Source organism: Camelus dromedarius, chromosome 11 (genome assembly GCF_036321535.1).
Source record: "Camelus dromedarius isolate mCamDro1 chromosome 11, mCamDro1.pat, whole genome shotgun sequence".
Classification (NCBI taxonomy): domain Eukaryota; kingdom Metazoa; phylum Chordata; class Mammalia; order Artiodactyla; family Camelidae; genus Camelus; species Camelus dromedarius.
In genome coordinates, this window is record NC_087446.1 from 7658417 (window position 1) to 7678478 (window position 20062).

General features: G+C 41.9%; 1 protein-coding gene across 1 annotated transcript in view; it reads left to right on the top strand.

Moving 5' to 3' along the window:
* ENTHD1 (ENTH domain containing 1) overlaps positions 1-20062 on the top strand; it is a 93794-nt gene that overhangs the window by 59654 nt on the left and 14078 nt on the right. The gene's annotated exons all lie outside the window — the stretch shown is intronic.

The window sequence follows — 20062 nt, forward strand, 5'->3', positions numbered from 1 at the left end:
ATACCTACTGTATGCTGGGCACTGTGCTAACTGATGGATATCCAATGATGACAAGATCCCTGCCTTTCTGCAGTTTTCAGTCTAGTGGTCTAGTCAGCCCTGGTCAGGTCTAATCAGACAAACGAGATAAGTGTCAGGATAGGGAGAGGACAGGGAAGCACACGAGAGGCCACCTAACCCTGACTGCAGAGGTTACGGGAGGCTTCCTAGAGAAAGTGATGTCCAAACAGGAACCTGAAGGATAACGATGAAATGGCCAACACTTATATTGTGTGTGCTGGGTGTACTTTCAGCATTTTATTTCATTTAATCTTCAAAACAGTCTTACGAGATAGATGAAGAAAATCCACACAGAAATTTGAAATAACTTGCCTAGGTACAGAGCTAGGAAGTGGCAGAGTCAGGATTTAGACCAAAATAGTCTGATCCCAGAGCCTGTGCTGCTGTGTTTCAAACCTTTTGACTGTGACCCACAGTCAGATATGCCTTTTGTGTAATGACCTGGTATACACAGACACACACCTGAAACGATAGTTTCACAATAGTTATTGACAATGACTCTAATCCATTCTATTTTATTCTAGACAGTTTCTTAAAATACTGGATGTGACCTACAAAATTGATTTCATAACCTACTAACAGATCACAGTCTGCTGTTTGAAAAACAGTTCACTACACTATTTTGCCTATTACATGCAGAATGAGCCAGACCAAGTGAGGAGAGAAGAGACTTTCTTAGGCAGAGGGAACAGTATGGGAGAGACCAAGAGGATGGGGTAAAAGGAAGCTGGGCGGCAGGTTTGAAGAACTGAAAGAAATTTAGCAGAGCCTTAAGATTAAGTGGATGGTAGGAGAAGTACCAGATGAAGCCAGAGAGATAAGCAAAGCCTTATCAATAAAAGTGACCATATAATTTATTGTCCAAACCAGGATACCAGAGTGAAAAGAGGCACAGTTAATATTAGCTAGAATAACGAATGTAAGCGCAGAGCTTCCTGGGCAAAGTGGCACTGCTGTGGTCTGAATGTTTGTGTCTATCCTCCAGTTCGTATGTTGAAAACCTAATGTCCAAAGTGATGGTATTAAGAGTATTAACCTAAAATAATAAAACAACCAGTTTCTTTATCAGCAAAGCATGTTTATTCAGGAGAGCAAAGAATTGCAATTTGGACATGCAACTATGGCAATCCATATGCAAATCCAGTAAAGCAAAGCCAGAGGAAGCTCTTTTATAGAGGAGAAGGGGAAGTGGAGAAGGGCTGTTATAAACAAAAAGTCCATTGGAGGAAAATGAGAGTTCAAAGTGTCGTGGCTTTTCATCGGCTGAATTGTGACAGTCTTTCATTGGTTGAGCTGTTGCCAGGCAAGGATAAATTCTTTCTTCCTCCTGCTGGCTCTAGTAAAGTAGTGTCACTTCCTGGGGGAGATGCAAGGTACATCTCCTCCTGTTAGTATCTCTATTGACATTGAGTGGTACATGCCTGAGAGCTCTCCTTTCTGGCCTCCAGACTCTATTTTAGTGAAGTTTCCCCTTATCAATTTTCATAGGATGTGGGGTCTTTGGGAGGTAATTAGGTCATGACGATGGAGCCCTCATGAATGGAAGTAGTGACCTTATGCAGGAGACCTCACTGAGCTCCGCAGCCCCTTCCCCTGTCTGAGTACACAGCGAGGAGTCTGCAGTCTGTTACCGGGAAGAGGGCTTCCCCGGAGCCTGAGTGTGCTGGCACCCTGATCTCAGACTTCAGCCTCCAGAATTGTGAGAGAGAAATTTCTGTTGTATATAAGCTACCCTGTCTGTGGTGTTTTGTTACAGCAGCGCTAGCAGACTGAGACAGGCGTGAAGGCCTGGTCTCCTGATAATATGTCTGAATAACCATTGGAGCTTTTGCAGTGTTTCAAGCAGGGGCACAATACAGCCAGCTCCTCGCTTGAGAAAGATGACTGAGGACGCAATGTAAAGAAAGGACTGGAGGCATGCAAGTTAGGAAGAGCAGTCAGGGGTCAAAACAGAACGAGAGACTTAGAACGTTTCTAAAATGCAACTCTATAATCAGGCCAGGACTCTGAGGAGCTCCCTGTAGGATAAAGACTAACACCTTAGCATAGCGGATAAGCTCCGTTCAGCATGGGCCTATTCTCTCCCCTCCAGGTTACTTTTCACCTCCTTCGTCCCCCATCACACGCAGTGTCTAGCTAAGGATGCTGAACTCCTTGCCTTAAATGCCATGTTCTCTCACACTTTGCATATGCCCCTTCCTCAGCTGGGAAGACCTCCTCTCCCCTCTGTCCTCTGTCCCTATTCGTTTGAATACTTAGCTTCAGCTAAGATGTTGCTTCTCCCAGGAAGCCTTTCCTGACTCGCCGATGGCAGGAGTTATTTCTCCTCGTCGGGCTCTCCCGGCACTCCGCACATGCTCCAGATCCAGCGCTGATTCTGCTGTATTGTCATCGCCCGTTATTTCCCCCAGCCTGAAACCAACTAGACGATGATTTTTTTGAGAGGTCTGTGTCTTGTTCATCAGTATGTCCTCTGCCTCTAATCCAGTGCTTAGCGCATAGTAAGTGCTCCACTAAATATTTGTTGGCTAAATAAATATTGTTTGAGATGCCCCTAATTGAATACAGTCGTCCTCACAGTGCTCTTTCTGTATTTTTTGCATATACTTTTAATGTGTCTTCGGAGAAGATTCATCCCAGTTCTTCAAAAGAAGAGCAGCGTGAGCAGCGTAAGAGGGGTACTCCAAGTTCACCTGTGAGGTTCACTACCTGCAGAGTTGCCTTTGGAAATTTTGTGGAATTTTCCTCATCCCTAATTGATATTTGATTGTTATATTAGTTAAAAAGAGTCTATTTAAAAGGAGGAAATGTTCAAAACACATACGATTTAAAATAATGTACAAGGATCTAGAGAGGGAATGCACGTGGGCATTGGTGTTGGCTCAGATATTATTTATTTAGCTTTTCCTTTAATATCATTTCAAATTTGGTCTGAAACCGGATTCTGTCTCTGGTGTGGCAGGATCCCAGAGACACAGCATGGATGTACCCCTCCCCTTAGTTTCTAGATGTTACTCAAGTTAGTGGGTTTTAGAAGGAAAATCTAGAGGGCAGAGAGAGACCTGAGGGGCTATCTTAGTGGGATTTAGAAGAGGTGGGTGAAGAAAGACAAGGGGCTGTCGCAGAGATGGAGGAGCCCTCAAAGGCAGACGTGGCATCTTACTCGTGCTTGAGTCACCCGCATATTTTCAAGCATGTCTTAAAGTGTGCCAGAAGGAGTAGCTGTATTTGTGTGTGTGTGTGTGTGTAATTCAGGGTAATTTTTAAATTTCCTGGTGGCAGAAAATATAAATTCTTTCCCATAGTAGGGGATTCTGAGTGCCTGGCTCAGATACTGTCTTCCCAGATCCCCTACTTGAATTCCTGTTCTACTGCTTCCATCCTGTTCTGCTGGATGAGGTGAAGAGGGGTGGGAGAATTCCATAATGTTACTCTTTCTCCAGGCTCCACCTCTTCACCCTCAGAATGAAAGCAGCGTGAGGGGGAGACTTTTTTTCTGTTTTGTTCACTGCTGAATGCTCAGTGCCTAAAAGCGTGGCCAGCTAGTCATAGGTGCTCAGGAAATACTGGTTGGATAGATGGATGACTGGACCTTCCCTGGTTTCCCCAACTCCCAACACTTGGCTCTGGACAGGTTCAGGGTACAAGACCTCCCTCACCAGTATCTAATTCTTGCTTCCTCTGTTCATCTCCCATCTCAGAAAATCTAGTCTGAGGTAGATGCTTGGAGGTGGGGTGGCAGGTACGAAACAACCTACATCAATATTCTTCCCAAATTCCCTCTGTTACAAGTTAATCTGGCTTTTGTTTGTTTGTTTTCAACTTAAGTCTTTCCTTCTGGACCCACCAGGAAACTTCCTGTTGGGCAGTGGCAACTTCATATTTTGGTGACGTGGAGAAAGGGCCTTGGGGACTCAAGATGTGTGGGAGTTGTGGGGAGGGAGACATTGGCTGTTAATACTTCATCATCATCCTTTCACCCTAGTGTCTCCAGTTTCTAGCACAATGCCCAGCACATAGCAGGCTCTCCATTAATCTTTATTGAATTGAATATTGGATGAGTCAGAACTGGTAAGATGTTGGAGAGAAAAGAGCAGAAGCCTGGGGACATTCTCAGGGTGAAGATGGACTGAGCATAGGAGGGATGCTCAACATTGTTGATTCTTTGTTGGAGCCGAATTCGACTCAATAAAGCCGCGTGTTTTGTGGATTCTGATGCTAATGAGGAGTGTTGCTGCTGTTTATATTGATTGTAGTGGTAGGTGTGCTCTAAACCCCAACTTAGTGAACTAACTCTTTAGAGTCAAAACCCAGAGTTTGTCTTACTTTTCATAAGCAGAAGCTGAAATAACTATCAACAAGTAGATGCTAATTGCTAAATACTAATAAAATGTTAGAAGGGAAGTTTGAGAAATTTGGGTTAAATTCAGCAGATACTTACAGAGTTTCTGCTGTGTGTCAGGCCCTGTGGTAGGCGTGAGATATGCTGGGAGTGTGCAGGCCCTGTCTGCCCTCGGGGCTTCCGTTCTGGTGAAGAGGATTGGCAGTAAACTAGTTAAGTAATTACAGAGCGTGACACGAGCTGTGAGGGAAATAGGCAACTTTTGTAAAGTGATGATGGGAGTCTAAACTTTAGTTGGGTGACCAGAGAAAGCCTCTGTGAAGAGGTGATATGACGTAAGATGAGGATGAAGAAGCCTGGGAAGGAACAATCCAAGTAGAGGGAACAGCAACAGCCAGTTAACTGGTTAGCTTGTTCCTGGAATTGCGAGGAGACTGGTGAGGCCAGAACATAGCAAATGAGGGGAGGGTGGTGTGAAAGGGGATCAGAGAAAGGTAGGCAGGAGCCCTATCATGCAGGACTGTGAAAGTCACGGGGAGGGGGGTTGGACTGAATTCTGAGTACAGTGGGCACATTTGAAGCAGAAGAGTGATACCATCTGATTTGTATTTACTTAAATATAAACCAAGGGGCAGTGAGTGTTATGAGGGGGTGCAGAAGCAGAAAGACCAGTGAAGAGGCTGTGCAGCCTGTCCAGGACCATGGCCAAGGGTGGAGGCAGTGGCTCTGGAGACTGAGGAAAAGGATGGGAACAAAAGTGACTCCTAGTGTTCTGCCTTTGGGAAGTGAGTGTGTGATGGTGCCATTTACTGAGAAGGTGGGGAGAACAGGTTTGGGGGGGGTACCTTAAGAGCTATGTTTTGAATACATTATGTTTGAGGTGCCTCTGAGACATCCATTTGAAGTCTTGTATTTACTCCAGAAATACTGAATATGAGTACTCTGAAATAACTAAATTGGAACTTAGACGATTATTTTTCCTGTTTCTTGAAACAGTCTCTTTCCTTGAGACACCTAACTAAAGATTCTGTGTTTTCTGGATGGTGGTATGTCTGCTGTGCATTTCAGAGATCTGAGAATTTTATTACTATTTTAAAAAGCACAACAAACCTTGAATGTAGGTCATCATCAAACATACCCAATCCCTTAATAAAAATTCAGAGAGAAATCTAGTATTTAATCTCTTTGCCCTTCTTGTTGATTATAGTCCAGCATGTCCAGCATGTTCAATTTCCCCTGAAGTTTCATTTCCCCTGAAGTTGGCAGTTTTAACAAAATGTAAATTGTGGTTCTGGATTTTTTCCTCTTCATATTATTGTCTTCTGCAAACATGGTATGGGCGCTTTAGAGGACTGGGTGAAGTAGACAGTGAATGACCTAGTTTCTCATAGGTTGACTAGACTTCTGCAAATATCCTTTTTCCTGTCTAAAGATTTGTGTGTGTGTGTGCACGTGCCCACATGTGAGTGTGTAATATGATAGATGGCACTATTGCACTACAGAGGTACTCTGAAAGTGTGTTAGAGTTTTGCGGCAGGTGTTTCTTTTGGATCAACATGCAGTGTGGCCTTCAGACAAGATAAGCAAAGGGCTACAGCAGTTACAAATCTTGATAACTCAGTTGTGGCTCATGCCAAGTTCAAATGTTTTACATAAATATAGATTTTAAAAGTTGTTTTGCTTCCTGGAGGTATTGGACTCAATTAATTTAGGAAAGAAAAACCCAGAAAGGAGTGCTTAATACTTTCATAATGATAGTTACCAATCCTTTGCTACCTATAAACTTGGAAGAAGCTTTATTATTCAGAAATATTTAATCACTAAATTGTGACACTTCTATGATAATCATTTTAACTGTCATATCTATCCCTCCTGTGTGGGCCCTTGTCATCTGTGTGTAGCCTGCACTGTTAGATTACCTTTGTCAGTGATCTCTTTGCCTTAAACTCACCCCTGTCTATCTGCCATATAATCTCCATGGTGATCTGTGAAACACACAAATCCTCAAAACAGCCTTTAATGGCTTTTCATTATCTACAGGGTTAAAAACTATACTCCTGACTTCTTTCATTTTCAGCAATGTGGTGGACTAGACACTCTGAAGGTCCTCCTGCAACTAAAAGACAAACAGAACCCTTAGATTCTGGAATAAAAGATACCTTTTAATGCACTGTTGGGTTCTTGGGGATAAAAGAAATCTCTAAGGGCAAAACAGAAGAAAAACACAGAAACCAAATAAACCCAGAACTGAAACCTGGTTAGAGCAGGGAACTAAGAGTTTAAAGGAATCAAAAGGCAGTTTTTCTTGAAGGCGAATGCTGATATCAGCATCTACAGTCAAAAAACTAAGGCTTGAGCCTGCGGCAGGGGAGGAAGCGGAGCCTCAGACTTCTGCATTAAGTGGAGCGCTAGGAGCACTAAGAAGGGACTAACCTGACTCCTGACAAAAACACAGATCCTTTCTGGAGGAGAGCAGGCCCAGTTTGGACTCCAGGACTCTTACAGATTAATCTGGCCAAACAGAATGTCATGATCAGTGATCACCAAAAACATATGGGAATAAGCCTGCCTGACTGAGAGTCAGCGAAGTCACAGACAGCAGATTTACCTTCCAAGGATTTCAGACATGAGCTTTTAGCTGCAGAATATTAAGCAGCTGAATATGAAATGTTTAAGAAAAAAAAGGTGGAATCAATAAGGGACAGATGACTAGACAGATTTGAAAAATGACCAAATAAAACTTTCAGAAAGGAAAAATAAAATTGTTTCAAAGTAAAAACTCAGTGGATGTGGATGGATTAAACAATAGATCAAACTGCCATCACAATGACTGTATTAGAATGTGTATTAGGAAAAATTCCCCAGAATGCAGCAAAGAGGCCAAGAAGTTGGAAAATACTAAAGAAAACTTGAGACATAAATGATAAATGAAGTTTAATATAACCAATCAGAGTCCCAGAGGGAGAGAATATATATGTAGATAGAGAGGTAGTATTTGATAAGATGGGGGGAGATAATTTTTCCAGAAGTGATGAAAGACATGAATCCAAAGGTACAGGAAGCACACTATATACCAATAGGATACAGAGCTAAAACTGCAAACTCTCATATCATAGTAAACCTGTGGAGCAGTAAAGAAAGAGAGAAAAGCAAATTTCTGTGACAGAATAACAAAACAAACTTCTCAGCAACCACACTGGAAGCCAGAAGACAGGCAATAATATCTTTCTGTTTTCAGAAAAAATATCTGTCAACCTAAAGTGTGTAATCATTTAAGAAAAACAATGAAGTAAAGTTCCTTTCAAAAAAAGACACCTGAAATAAACAGAAGCTGGGTTTACCACCACAGGCCCTCAGGAACTTGTAACCATGTATTTCAGGAATTCCAGAATTAATGTCAGAGTGTAAGAAGGAATGGTGAGCAAAGAAATCGGTAAACGTACAGGTGAATATGAGCAGATGTAGTTTAAAAAACTAATTATAACATTTAATTTGTAGTATTGGAAGGCGGGGTGGGTATAGCTTGGTGGTAGAGCACATGCTTAGTATGCACGAGGTCCTGAGTTCAATCCCCAATACCTCCATTGAAAAAATAGTAATAAAATAAAAAGTAATGTAAAATAATTGTAATTTCTGGTGTTTGAAAAAGAACTGAAATGCTAGATGTTATAACAGCATGTGACTGAGGAGAAGGGTAAATTAGTTATAGGGTTCTAAAGTCTCTGAATAATAATTCAGGAGGTGGGTCAATACAGTGACTTTGGACTCAGCCAGACTACGTATGTGTAATAGGATGTTAAAATGGACTCTTTCTGACTCTCTTTTGCTTTAGAAACTAATAATAAAACAGATACCAGATATCAAATCCATATGTGGAGATTGTTAAAGGAAATGGGTGAAAACCTACTCTGTGACTCTTGAGCCCCACCCTCACCTCACCACATACACACACAAACACACACACAGAGTTTGGAACCTTTTAAGGGGGACATTGTGGTGGAAGAGGGAGAATCTGGTGAAGAAATTTCTCGGACGACAGCTGTTATCATGCTCTGAGTCTCCACGCAACCCCCTATGGGGCAGCAGTGAGAAGACTGCTCCTTGCTAACCCCAGCCCCAGGGAGAGAGGCTTTCAAGTACATTCCCTGGAACTGGAGACCAGTGCCTGACTCATGCCTAGGATTATAGTCAGAGTCTGACTCTGGCCTGGGAGAGGGAAAAGCTGACCAGTAGCTTTGGTGGTAAAACCACAGAGGCCTGGTGATGGCCTGTGACCCGTAGCTGATCACAGCATGGGCTGCCCAGATGGGGGTTATGGAGGAGCAAGAGCTGCCGGTCCAGTAGGGCGGCCTGGACGGCAGGAAGGCCTCAGCAGAAAGATGCTAGAGGCCTGTGAGGACAGCCTCACGTACAGCCAGCTGGACTGGAACTGCATCCAGCCCAACCCTTCAGAGTCACCCCTGGCTTATTTCTCTCTCATATCCATTCTACCTTCAAAGTATATCTAGAATCAGACCACCTCTGTTGCTTGTCCTGGTCCTGTCAACCAGTCTGGCTAAGGTGGGTTACTGAAGCGGTCTCCTAACTTGTGGCCTGCTCCTCCCCTTGCCCCCTGTAGCCTTTCTTTACATAAAAGCCAAAGTGATTTTATAAAAAAGAAGTCATACTGTATCATTCCTTTGCTTAAATCCCTCCAGGGACTTCTCACCTCACACAAGGACCCTCTGATCTGCCTTCCTCTCCCCCCTCTCCTCCTCCCTGTTCGCTCTGCACAGCTGCCTTAGACCCCTTGGTGGTGTTGGGACATGCCAGGTACCCTCCTGCCTCTCCCTCTCTACAGGGACTCTTCCCTCCAACTGGAGCACTCTGCCCTCCACTTGTCCGCATGCGTCTCTCTCTCACCCCCTTCAGTTTTCTGCTTAAATGTCACCTTAACAGTGAGTCTTGTCCCCCACCCCTCCCCCACAAGCCTGCCCATTCCCTGGCACTCCCTGAACCCTCCTTAACTGCTTCATTGTCCTCCATAGACTTGACCACCATCTGACTTACTATATCTAAATACCTAATTGTTAATTTCTTCTTCCCCCACTGTAATGTGAGCTGCAAGAGGATATAGCTGTTTTCATACACTGCTGTATTTTTAGTACCTAGAAGAGTGTGTGACACGTGGCCTAATAAATATCTTCTGAATGAATGAAGGTATGAAATGAAGGATGCAGAGGGAGGAAAGGCTAATCAATCTTAAATGCCACAGAGAATTCCTGTGACATAAGGACTGAAAAATTTCCATTGGATTCAGCAGTTAAGAGGTCAGTGCTAGCCTCCCAGAGGGCAGCTTCAGTTGAAAGATAGGAATGGAAGCCAGCTTATAGTGTTTTGAGGAGTTGAACAGGAAAGAAGGAAGTGGATTCAGCTGGGGAAAAATCATTTTTCAGTGTGTTTGGGTGAGGGGAGCAGGAGAAAGATTGAACAACGATCAGAGGGGCCCAGAGAAGAAGTGTTTAAAATAGAAGAGACTGGGCATCTGTGAGCTGAGAGGAGAAGCTAATAAGAAAAGAAGGTGAAGACTAGAAAGAGAGGAAGTGACTTGTGTGGGTGTTTCAGTGACACGGATGGCAGGACAGGCCTGGTAAGAGGGGTTTCTGAACTTCAGGACTGAAGGGTTGGGTGTAAGGATTGGTTGTGGACCAATCAGATCAATTCAGGCAAGAAGCTGAATCAGATCAGTTTAAAAGTCTCTCTTTTCTTGACAAGTGGAGTGAAAATCATCTTCTAAAAGTGAGAGAAAAAAGGTCAAGTTGCTTGAGGAGAGCAGCGAAGGTTTGGAGTTGTCTTTGAGGGAAACAGGAGAGCTCTGAGGACCCAGGCGACTCCCAGGTTCACAGTTGTGAATTTTCTCCAGAAGTGGTCAGTCACCCTGGAGAGAAGAAGGGAGGAGGAGGGGATTCTAGCGCACTTCAGACCCAAGGTGCTAGACTGGAAGTCAGTGGGACTGCAGCGGGGAGGCAGCAGGAGGTGGTTGGAATAAGCCGAACCAGACCTTGATGTCCCACCTTCAGAAATGGTGTCATTAGGGGCACCCCAGGGTACACTCATACTCACCTCATGAGGGAGTCAGTGTTGGGGTACCTGCCATGCAGAGAGGATGGGTGCCCATCGTAGCCAAAGAAGCAGCAACCACCATAAATGTGTGGCCACAACAGGGGGCAGGTGGGGAAGAGACAGACTCGTGCCTTACTCCCCTCTCTCTGTTCTAGCACCCGGGAAGAGCAGAGCTCAGAGGAGGGGCTTTGACCTGTAAGCTGCTTTGTCCCATAAGACTGAAGGAAAGGAAAGTGAAAGCGCAGAGCAGACCAGGAGGTGGGACAGCACCTGTGTGTGGCGGGGGGTGCCTTTCGAGTAATTAAGAATGGCTGACCTGTCACGGGGCAGGGAATTCGAGAGTGGAAGGAGAGTTGGGACTCTGATTAGATTGATTTAAACTTTCTCACCCCTCACATCCATGTTTTCTTTTTGTTTCATCTGTGTGCTCTACTTTTCAATGATTTCTTTGTCCCTGTCTTCCAGTTCCCAGTTTTCTTAATTTTTTTTGGAGTTGATTTTTTTTTTTTATGGAAATATAGTCGGTTTACTATGTTGTGTCAGTTTCTGGTGTACAGCATAATAGTTCAGTCATACATATGCACACAAATCAAATATATCTATGGTGATTTTATCTTCTGTGTTTTGTAATTCCAGTGAATTAACAATGTCTAAAGGCTTTGCGGGTCTAATTCTGCTGACTTTTTTGTATTTGCAGGCACAGTCAGTGCCTAGTACATAGTCGATCCTCAATGTATTTATTGCATAAATGAATGAGTGAAAATATGTGGAAGATGCTGGAATAAAAAGAGCAAATGAAACATTACACAGATAAATTTACAATATAGTTCTTTAAGTCATTTATTAAAATACAAGCTGTGGGTGAAATAGGTGAAGGGGATTAAGAGGTACAAACCTTCAGTTATAAAATAAATACTCCATGGGGATGTAATATACAGTATAAGGAATATGGCCAATAATATTGTAATAACTTTCTATGGAGATGGATGGTTACTAGACTTATGGTGATCATTTCATAATGTATGCAAATGTCAAATCACTACATAGTACACCTGAAACTAACATAATATTGTACATCTATATATATATATATATATACATCTATATATATATGTATATATAAGCAGAGCACTATAAGAACATGGCCCATCCCATCCCCGTCTGCCAGCGGGAAGAGAAATGGTAGCTGTCATCTTGGGTATTCAGTAAGATGTTTCCCAAAGGGACATATACAATATGTGAAGTTTTAATAGGTGAAGTTTTTTTGTGTCTGCTTATTTTGAGTAGTAGAGCATTCATGAGAAATAGCACTTCATTTGAATTCACAATTTAAATGATATTTAAAGGTTTGCTGCAGTATTGCAAGCTTAGACATGAGTTTTACTCAGTATTGAGGTAAAAAAGTTTATTATTGGTCTGTACATCTAATGGGGAAAATGTTTGAGAATTGTAATTCATCTCCTCATCCTCTTTCCACAGCACACCAGTTCTCTTGGCCTTAAATACAAAAGCCAGTGGGCACGAAGGGCATGCGTCCTGCTTGTGGTCTGTGAATACAGAAAGTTCTGTAGGGGGCGAGGGGCAGGAGAGTGCCTGGTATGCTCAGGTTCCCGTCTGCTTCCAGCCAGGGCTGTGGTTGGGACTCCCTTGTGAGCCACTTCTTCAGACTGTCTGTTCCGTAATAACAATACCCAGTAACTATATTCTTTTACTGTGTGCTGGGTACCACTTCAAACATTTTGTATGTTTAATTCATGTCAGAATTGAACCTCTGACCCAATTTAGCTTCATAGTGTCACCTGTAGGGTTTTACTTTCATTATAAGGTTTGGTTGGATGATCACAGACACTTGTGCTTTCAGGCACCTGCCCATCTCAGTCAGCCTGAAGTGTGCTCTGTAATGTGTGGAGACCTTAGCATGTCAGAGACCAGGTTCCACTTAAACTCTAGCCTAAATTAAGACAGACATTAAGATAGATAATGACCGCTACCAAAGACACTTCCAGCTTCAGTTTTGATAAGGATAATCTATTGAGGAAAATTATGGTTTTTATTATTGGTGGAACCATAACTATGGTTTAAAATTTGATAATGAGTGTCCCTTACCTATTTTATAATCCATTCTGATTCATTTTTGTGGCCTGAAAGTCTTCAGCTATTCCACTTAAAGATTTTTTTAAGGAAAAACACATTTAAATGTGTCCATATCTCCATTTTTCTGAGAAATTAAACCATTATATCCAATTTATATCAAAAGAAGTAGTAAATATACTTGGCATATTTCATAGCTGTATTTTCCAAATATGTTTTCTTATTTTAACACTTGAATATAATATATACTACAGTTAAATATAATGATAGATGACTTAAAAATTCTCAGAACTTACAACTATGTTTATACACACACACATACATACACACACATACACATGCATACACACACATACACATGCATACACACACTTAACACACACAGATCTTAGGGAGATTATAGCTATACTAATTTAATATGATTATTTGGGGCTTTATACTGTAAGGCAAATTAAGATTTTCATGTCAAATATGTTATTTAAGTTTCACATTAAATATCCATTTTAAATTAATGGCTTGTCTACTTTAGACTAATATATTAAAGAGCAATTCAAATCACCCCTCTATGTTAGTAATTTATAACTGTGGCCTTTTAGCAAAATGGCCTTATTATCTTCAGATCATATTTCCTTTGATTAACATAATTACTAAAGTAGCAAGCAGCCCCTTTGGTTATACGATTTTAAACTACAGGAAGAAGTATTTTGGCATCCATCTTTTGTCATGCTTGCCAGCTCTCTGCTTTGTAGCTGTAATTGGATACTACGTATCAGACCAACAGGGGAATTGATCACAGCAGTAGCTCTGCTGGAATATAACACCCATTGTTAGATTCACAATATAATAGAATATAAAGTAATTTGCAGTGATTATATACCTGAAACAAGGCAGTGGAATTACTGAAAAATGAAAAACAGTTACCAGTATTGGACTGTTCCTATCTGTAGGCGAAGTCTCTCAACTCAGAATTAAATTTGAAGTTCTCTTTCAAAAATGACTTCATCATCATCTCCAAACTAGCAAAAACAGTTTCAGTACCTTCGACAGCATAGCTGTTTCTCTTTTGTCCTTAGGCTCAAAACATGGAGGTGTGCTGTTCTTCTTTTCCTTGCTTCAGGCATTTTGGTGATAGCCTGTATTTAAATTTTCTGTCTGATGTCTTACACAGGGAATAAGCTTCTTCCTAAAGATAACTATCAAGAATAACCAAACCAACTTTAATATGACTGACATTTCAAGGTCCTATTTTGCATTAATCAAGTATAGAGCAGGTGTAAAGCATTGTACAATAAAGAGACTGGGTACAGTGTCATAATTTGATACTGGGCTTCCCATCCAGAGTCTGCTGGATAGATACTTGAGAACAAAGCTTTTTGACATTCAGGTTTAAATTGAAAGAAAATGAGAAACTGGCAAGCCAACCAGATTAATTCACTCTGTACTCCTCTGCCTTTTCAGTGGAACTCAGAGAAATTCTCTCCCAGAGAAAGTTGGGATGCCCTCATGAAAAAAATCCCTTTAGTGTTTACAGAGTATCCATTTATGTGCTTTGTGTTCAAACATAAAAAGACAAATTTCTTGCTGTTCTCCTTCAAATCCCCACAAGCTCTCCTGGACTTCAGAAAAATTTCCATAAATGCTGTCTGTTCTTTATATGAATCCAAGAAAAAAAATCTACCTCAGTCCCCTTCCTGGGAGAAGATGGACAGACACAGGTACACAGGCCAACTGTGTACTTAAGGCAGCCCTCCTGCACATGGCCCTGCATCTCGATAGGCGGCCCCAGGGACACGTGGCCTGCTCCCAAGGTCAGCTCCAGCCGCTTCCCAGTTATGAACAGTTAGAATGACTGTTAGTAAAGAAGTGCCTGGTGCAGCTGGTTCTACCACACTCTTTGCTCCTATTTTTATTCCCCTAGTGAGAGGAGCATCAATTTAGAATTCAGGAATCTGGGGTTCTAGTCCTACTTCTGCCCTTGAATCATTATGTGATCCCGGCAAGTCACCTAATCTCTGGAAGTCTCAGGTTCTTGTGTAAATCACGAAGGGACTGAATGAGAACGTCCTCTAAGACTTCTCCTGTCCCACGGTCAGGTTTCTTTTAAAGGCTAGATAGATCATCCAGACATTTATCAGGTGACTGTTAGATATTCCGTTGGTCACTTACGGGTTGAACAAGTTGAATAAGGTGTGTGTCCTGAAGGGGTGTACAGCCTACTGGGGTGACAGAGCTATAAACAAGAGTTCTAAAAAGTCATCAACAACAGGTGTTTACTGCTGGCGCCAGAGCTTAGTGCCTGCCACATACTTAATACACATTTGTCAAATGAATGAATAATATTTGAAATAAAGAAATAAGTGGAAATAAGAATATTCACATTGTGTTATGCAAAAGCAAAGAAAAGAGGGATTCATTTTAACCTGGAGGATATAGAAAAGATTTCACAAAGGTGGTGGTATTTGAATTAAGTTTAGAAGAATGGAACAGTCTTTGACAGAGAAGAATAAGGATGAGGATAGACTGAGGGAACATGAGCAGAAACACAGAGACATGAAAATGTGTGTCCACCTAATGGACATCACCCCGGAAGCTGGAAATCAGATACAAAGAGGGAGAAGAGCATTTCAGGCGGAAGGAACAGCATGGGTGATGCCATGGTGCCCTCAGGGAGCACAGTAAATGTGAAAAACTGGAAGATGTTAAGTAGACCAGAGTCGTACGGTTCCAGGAAAAACAGTACAAATGAGGCAAGAGAGGTGAATGGGGACTAACCTATGAAGAGCCTTGTAAAAGCATGTTAAGTAGTTTGAGGAAATACTGGAAAGAAGTAACAGGATCTGATTTTCAGTTTAGAAAGGTCACTCTGGCTGTGCTGTGCGGAGTGAACCGAGGAGACAGGGCAGGGAGACCTCTTAGAGGCTGTGGTAGCAACTGTGCTCCAGAATAACCTGCGACTGGGAAGTTGATGGTCATATTTCTTTTTTTGGGGGGGGATGGTGAGATAATTAGGTATGTATGTATGTATGTATGTATATATGTATGTATGTATTGGAGGTACTGGGGATGAACCTAGGACCTCATGCATGCTAAGCACATGCTTTACCACTGAACTATACCCTCCCTGCTTGATGGTCGTATTAATAGAAGTAAAACAGACACCCAACGGTGAGGAGGCTGGAGGGTAGTGGGACTGCCCTGTGCAGAGGACTAGGTAGGTATTTGGGGCTAGAACTCAGCCAAAGTCAGAGCTGAGAATCACAATGTGGGAATTACTTGCACGCAGGTGATACATCTCGTCCTACTTGAAGTACAGTAAGAGACGACATCGCCCTGGGATATTGTAGAGGCAGAAGAGAAAGAGGCCAGGGATAGACTGTCTACATTTTAGAGGAAACAGAGTCAGGGAAGAATGTTGAAAAGATAGCTTGGAGAGATGGAGGAGAGCCATCAAAGTTCACTTGAGGCAGCTACAGAGGAATGAGTTTCAAGGTTTCAAAGTGAAATCTTAAGATTTCACTTTCATTCTTCCTCATCACTCCTGCCTGTCAGTCAAGAGGTCCCCCAGACCCAGCTCCTTCCTTTTTCTCCAGATTTAACTCCTCCACTCTTCACACACTTCGCAGTAGTAACACTGAATGCTTTGTATCTGCCCTGCTTTCCCCTACACTACACTGTCCACAGTCCTCATTCCTTTGCTGAGGTTGTCCCATCTACTTGGACCAGCTTCCTGTCTTTTTCATCCTGGTTGACTCTGTCTCACCCTTTCAGCTCAGTTCAAACACTGCCACTTTTAGAAGACTTCCTTCAACCTTTTTTACATCTTTGTACCTCTAAACCTAACGCAGTACCTCAATGTGTAGTTTCTTAGCACTTGTTTTGGTGTGAAATTAATCTTAGAATCTGAATTATTTCTTTGGTCTCCTGATTGATTTCCCTTATTTCTATTCTCCCTCAGCCCCAGAGCATTTAATTGAAAGAGAAAGCAGTAGTTCATCTAAAGCACTGTATCAGCCAGAGTCCCGTAGAGAGGAAATAATGTGCCAGTTATGGTTCTGACAGCCTTATTGAGATATAATTATCATACAATAAATGCACATATTTAAAGTGCATAATTTAATAAGTTGTGACATACGTATATGCCCATGAAATGACAACCACAATCAAAATCATATTCATCATCCCTCAAAGTTTCTTTGTGCCCATGGTAATCCTTCCCACCTGCCCCTCCCTGCCTGGCCCCATCCCTGTTCCTGTGTAACCACTAATCTACTTCCTGCCAGTATAGATTTTTCTCATTTTCTAGAATTTTTTTAGCGGAACCATACAGTAGGTACTTTTGTGTCTTGCTTCTTTCACTGTCTGACATAATTATTTTGAAGTCGTGTGCATCGATAGTTCACTCATTTTTATCACTGAGTAGTATCCCAGTATATGGATATACCATTATTAGTTTATCCCACCTGTTGAGGGACATTTGGATTGTTTTCAGATTTTGTCTGTCACAAATAAATATGCCATAAACAATCATGAAGAGGTCTTTGTGAGGACTTATACTTTGTTTTCTCTCATACAAATACCTAGGAATGGAGAGGCTGGGTCAGCCAAAATGTTTCCCAAAGCAACTACCATTTTATGTTCCCACTAGCAATGTGTGTTACTCTCACCAGTGTCCTGTGAGGTCTTCCACTGGCTAGGAAAAGCATGAGCTGCCAGCCCGTGTGAGCTCTGAAGATCCTGCCACTGTTCCTTTGGGGAGGTGCCTGCCCTGGCTTAGGCAGTTTCCTCACCTGCATGCACTGATGCGCAGATCTTCAGAGGCCTCTCCAGTGCTCTGCCCTGTAAACTCCAGTCATCTTGGCCTCTGCAGACGCCCAGTTCTATCCTCTCAACTCGGGGATAGAATACCACTGTACTCCGCCTGGGTTGCCACTTCCTTCTCCGTGGCCTGGAAACTCTCCAGGCAGTATCCTGGGACAGTCCTTGGGGCTCACCTTGTCTATTTCCCTCTTTCCGGATTCACTGCCTGTATTGCCTGTTGTGCAATGTCTCGAAACACTGTTTAATCAATTTTGTACAGTTTTTTAGTTGTTTTAAGTAGTAGGTTAAATCCAGCCCCTAATCATCTCAGCCAGAAGAGGAAGTCTAATCAGCACTGGTTATTTTAACAGAGTTTCTTTTTGACCCATGGGTATTTGAAGTGTATTTTTAAATTTCCAAATATTTGGGAATTTTTTTCCTCAGGTATATTATTGTTATTTATTTTTATCTCAATTCCCCTGGCCAGAGAAGTTAATATGAGATTTCAAGATTTCAATTCTATTGAGACTTGTTTTACGGCTCAGCATATAGTTTATCTTGGTAAACATGCCATGTATACCTGCACACTTACCAAAAGCTGTGTATTCTGCAGTGGTTAGGTGTGGCACTCTACAGATGTTGATTAAGTCAGGGTAGTTGATAGTGTTGTTAAGTCGGCTGTATCCTTCTGACATTTTGTGCAGTCTGTCAGTTGCTGAGAGAGGGGTATCAAATTGTCAACTGTGACTTAGTTGGATTTGTCTAATTCTCTCTTTAATTCTATCAGTTTTGCTTCATTTATTTTGAAACTCTATTAGGCATATACACACGTATAATGTTTATATCTTCCAGATGATTGACTCTTTCGTCATTATGAACTGTCCCTTTTATTCTTTAAGAATACCCCTCGTCTTGAAGAATATTTTATCTGATTTTAATGTAGCTACTCAGCTTTTTAATACTTAATGTTGCATGGTATATCTTTTAAAATCCTTTTTACTTTCAGTTTATTTGTGACTTTGTTTTTAAACTCCCTTGTATACAGCATATAATTGGATCTTGTTTTTTATCCAGTCTGGAAAGTATGACCGAAAAAAAAACTGTTATAAATTTTTAAGTAGTCACATATATTTTAAGGAAATTGATTATATTTACCTTAATATTTCCCATTTCTAGCACTCTTTGCATCTGGTATAATTTTTCTTCAACTTGAAGTACTTCCTTTAGCATTTCTTTTTATAAAGGCCTGCTAGCAATTATTTCTCTTAGTTTTTATTCATCTGAATGCGTTTTTATTTTGCCTTTGATTTTAAAGAATGTTATTGCTGAATGTAGAATTCTGCATTGACAGTTTTCCTGTCAGCATAAAATACACACACACACGCATGCGCGCACACACACACACACACACACAATTTCCACTGTCTTCTGATCTCCATTGCTTCTCATGAAAACTCAGCTGTCATTCATGTCATTCTCCCCTTATATGCAGTGTGTCACCTTTCTGTGGATACTTTGAAGATTTTCTTTGTTAGGTTTGGTATCAGCAATTTGACTGTAATAGTAGTAGATGTGGTTTCCTCTGTGGCTCTCTTTTTACTAGAATTCCTCCCACCCCTGACTCTCCGGTGCTGTGGTAGCTCCAAATCTTGTCCTCTGGATCATTAAGCCAGTGAGACTGTAGGTTTAGCCAAATTTTTAGCACATGGTATAAAGTTGACTAGAACTTAGGTGATGATTTGGAGAAACAGGAAACTCATCCAGTGCTCTTCCTTTCTTCCAAGTGTTGACCCCCTCCAGTTTCTGCCTGTGGTTTCCCTGCAGGGATAAACCACCAGCCCTAGGGATATGGGAGCAGGGGGAAGAGGTTGGAATTATTAAAATTTAACAGCTTGGAGGATGGGCTCTGTGGGGTGGTGACCCAAAACTCTGTAATCCAGACCTCTTAGAGGGCATCCTGGCTGGCTGGTTGCTAATGTTATTAAGGGGGATATGATAAGGCTGCTTCTACAAGTGTTGGGGGAAAGTACAGACTAGAAAGAATGTTGCTGATGGAGTGAAGAAGCATTGCAGGGGTGATGCTGTCAGGAGCAGGCCAACAGGAAAGTGCAAGTCCTTTCTTCCTGCTCCAGCCTTCCAATCTCCATCTCCTGTTGGCAGAACCTAAGAAGAAGTTAGCTGGCACAGCAGACGTGGTTGGTGGTGTACCAGCCCAAGTATCACGAAGCTAAGAGACAATGGCTTAACAACTGACACAGCCCAGCCATTAGCTCCTCAGAACCCGTGCACATTCTGTTACGTATATTTGAACATCCAAGCAACAAAAACACAGTTTTAAAAGATGAAAATGTTTGGAGATGAGAGGGTTGGGAACAAATGGCATTCCTGGTAGAGGCGATGATTTAGGTTTCTTAAATTGTCTGATTTTGTGGTAAACTAGCAACACTTTGGCCCAGGTTAGCCTCCGACTGTGGATGAACATGGAAAGGAAGGTTAAAGTCAAAGAAAATTTTCTTTTCTTTATAATAATTCAGAGCTTGGCAGTGATGATGGTAGAATCTAAATGTGCACTAGGAGGTATGTTGTGATGCACGTTGTGATATGTAAACACTTTACAGCAACTTCCTACAATTCCTGTATCCTCCTCTCTGGTGGGAGCTCTAATGAGAC